Raw genomic sequence first — 3,604 nt, forward strand, 5'->3', positions numbered from 1 at the left:
GGCCATTCTAGCCATCTTCAATACAAACTCTTCCTCACATTAATTTAAAAGGCTATTTTGCAGGTCATTTTCTTTATTATAAGTTCAAAACCTATTTATTTAAAATTTAAAATCATTAACATTTAATTTTCCTCTATAAGATTATCAACAATTAAATACACAACCATATAACAAACCAAAACACCATATACAAAACAAACCACCATATAGAAATGGTTTGTTATATGGTGGTGTATTTAATTGTTGATAATCTTATAGAGGAAAATTAAATGTTAATGATTTTAAATTTTAAATAAATAGGGTTTGAACTTATAATAAAGAAAACGACCTGGGCAAAATAGCCTGCAAAAGAAATTGTAAATTAATGTGAGGAAGAGTTTGTATTGAAGATGTCCTTGAAGATGGCTAGAATGGCTGAAACATTGGACTAGTGAAAAATAAAGTGTTGAGACAGAATTGGATACTAATTTTGATTTATTTAATAAATAAGTGCCTTGTCTCAAAAAATTTTTAAATAATATAATTAAAGAAAAATACATATTCATATACAAATGTAATAAAAACTACTACCCTTAAGAAGATGAACGTTATAAACTGATTTATAGTGCGTTAAACTATCTTTAATTTGATTGCTGGTATACTTGTGTACCTCCAATAGTTTCTGAGATATAATTTTTCATTATTAAAAAAATTTGTTCGAACAACTAGAAATCATCATCTTGTTGAAAGATTGCCTTTTTTTTGTTTTATGATCTCCTCTTGTGAGATTGTAACATGTCGTACAAATATAAAGTATATCATAGATTATAAAGATACTATATAACCAATAAATTCAACATTCAGTTTAGAATTGTTATCAGATACCTTTCAATTTAATTTAACAGGCAAATAATGTTTGTAAATGTTTTTTTATTGCTATGACTCATCATTATTCATTATTAATTATACATTATTTTCATTAAAATAATAAAAAATTGGGGTGAAATAATTGACTTTTTTTCAACCTGGCTCTTGTACTATTAGATATGAAGATCCTCCTTTGAGATACAGAAGCCCGTGGGAGACGAGGATCCACTGCGGACATAACCTTGGCTAGCGATGTGGCTGCTGAGTCGATGCATCGATCGGGCTCCGCTTCCTACACCGCTCCTTAACCCTTCCTTTCAGCTTTATCCCACGCAGTATAGTCTGTTCGGTGTAATTCGAGTCCAGGATAGGTTTGCTATGCGGAACGGTATACCTCACGCGCCGCGATACAGCCGTTTTTATGTAAAAACATCTAAATTTTTGTAATCTCATGAATTCCAATGTTATTCAGGGAGCTTATTCAATGGAATACGTTTATTTTATTTTATTTTTATAATATTTGTAGGAGTAAAAATATAAATTTTGATTTTTCCATTATTGAAATATATTTTTTATAAATAAAATTTTACTCCAGCAAGGAATTAGGTCTTGAAATAAATACGAATAAAACAAAATGGTTAGCAGTATAAAAGCAAGCAATTTCTGTGATATAGATATAGGAGGAAATACGTTTGAACAGGTAGATAAGTTTAAGTATTTAGGTTCTAGGGTAACTAGAAAAAAAGAGATTAATGAGGAAATAAAAGTTAGGTTGAAGGCGGGAAATGCTTGTTATTTTTCAATTTCGAAACTGCTTAGCTCGCGCCTTCTATCAGAAAACTTAAAAATTAGAATTTACAAAACCATTATCTTTCCCACTGTTCTTAATGGATGCGAAACGTGGCCTCTTACACTAACGCAAAATGACCGATAAAGGGTCATTAACGGGAATTAACGGGAGAATTTAGAAGATTACACAACGCTGAATTAAGGGAACTACACCCGGTAAATATAATTCAAGTTATAGCATTGTGGCGTATAAGATGGGCATGTAAGGTTGTAGGGTTAGTAACGAGCGAATCCCTAAAATGGTAATAACACTGAACCAACGGGTAAACGTACGAGGGGTAGACCGAAACGTAGATGGGAGCATTGTGTTAAAACAGATTTAGTGAAATTGGGTTTGGAGGAGCATCACTGGAAGGATGTATGCAGAGAGCGTTTGGTAATTTTTAAGATGTAGAGCTCTGAATTAAAAAATATTTTGTTTTATCGTTTTTGAAACAGCCGCCATTCTTTATTCCCCCTACTTATACTTGGCAGACTCATCAATTTTGACTTGTAATTATGCATATTTTTCATTAAAGTAATAAAAAAAGGGATGAAATAACTGCTTTTTTTCTCTCTTGGGCTCTTGTAATATAGCTACTACATTATTAATATTGAAGAAAATGCATGGAGTAATATCATAAGAGTATTGAAACTGAATGTAATAAAATACAAGGAAAAGTAATATTAAAAATAAAAATAAAAAATGAGATAATATTAACAAGAGATTCAACTAAATAACTACAAGTAAAAAATTGGAAATTATTTAAAAATTGAAGTAATATAAAAAATACAAAGAAAAACACATATTTTATTAATTAAATCTGTAATTATTAATTAATCACATATACGTTTTTTTTTTAGATTACTTAAATTTTTAAATAATTTCTAATTTTGTAAATGTAGTTATTTAGTTGAATCTCTTGTTTATATTATCTCATTTTTAATTTTTAATATTACAATATTCCCAGTATATTATAGTATACAGTTTCAATATTCTTCTAATATTAAACTATGTTGTAATATTAGTTAGATCTTCAATACTACATATACCTTTATTACCTTTTATCTGCTTATGTCTTTGTTTTTCCTGTGATTCCATTTAGTCTTTATTGTTGTAATCTTGTTTTTGTTTTTAGCCCTGATGAAGGCCTGAAATTCTGGCCGAAACGTTGGCACCAATAAATCAATTTTTACTTAGTTGTGTTCTTCACTGACCGCACAATAATCCACTATCTACCTATCATTATATGTATTTATTTATGCGACGTATTTTGTACTTAGCGACCGAAATACATTTGATGTATATTATAAGTATTATTGTTCTCTCCTGTGTCCGATTTCATTTATGTAAACTTTACGATAAGCTATATTCTGATCATTATAAGAGTACTCATGATGTTTAGTTTAACATGTTAAAACGTGTTGAATGGAGAAATGTTTCCTTCCTTTACCATGCTAAAACGATATAACATATAACATGGTTAAGAGTCTGTCACTAGGTCTGTTAAATGGAGAATGACGTCACGCAACTGACCAGCTGAGTTCGTTACCGATTTGTTTTATTGTCGTGTGAGGTTACTTGCTCGTAGTTTGTGTTTTGATTGTGTTAGTATTGTTTTGGACGTTTTAAAACTAATAAAGCAATGGATGGCAGTAATAATAATGTAATGACAGTTTTCAATCAGCTCAACTTGACTCTCTTCCTCACAAGTCAGAAGATCAACAAGGCTCTCGGTAACCAAACTTTCACACAACTTCTACTTTTCACTTACTTTAGGCATTTTGTAATAAATTACTTTAATCAAAACTTAGAAGTAAACAATGACATGAAGTTTTGGAAGGAAAGGATAAAAACAAATTGCTCAAAAAAGGAGCTCTTAAGCATTTAACATGACTTTAAATAGGGCTGCTCACAATCCTATACTTA

This window comes from Halyomorpha halys, unplaced genomic scaffold (assembly GCF_000696795.3).
Source record: "Halyomorpha halys isolate HHAL.00 unplaced genomic scaffold, Hhal_1.1 Scaffold356.1, whole genome shotgun sequence".
In the NCBI taxonomy this organism is placed as follows: domain Eukaryota; kingdom Metazoa; phylum Arthropoda; class Insecta; order Hemiptera; family Pentatomidae; genus Halyomorpha; species Halyomorpha halys.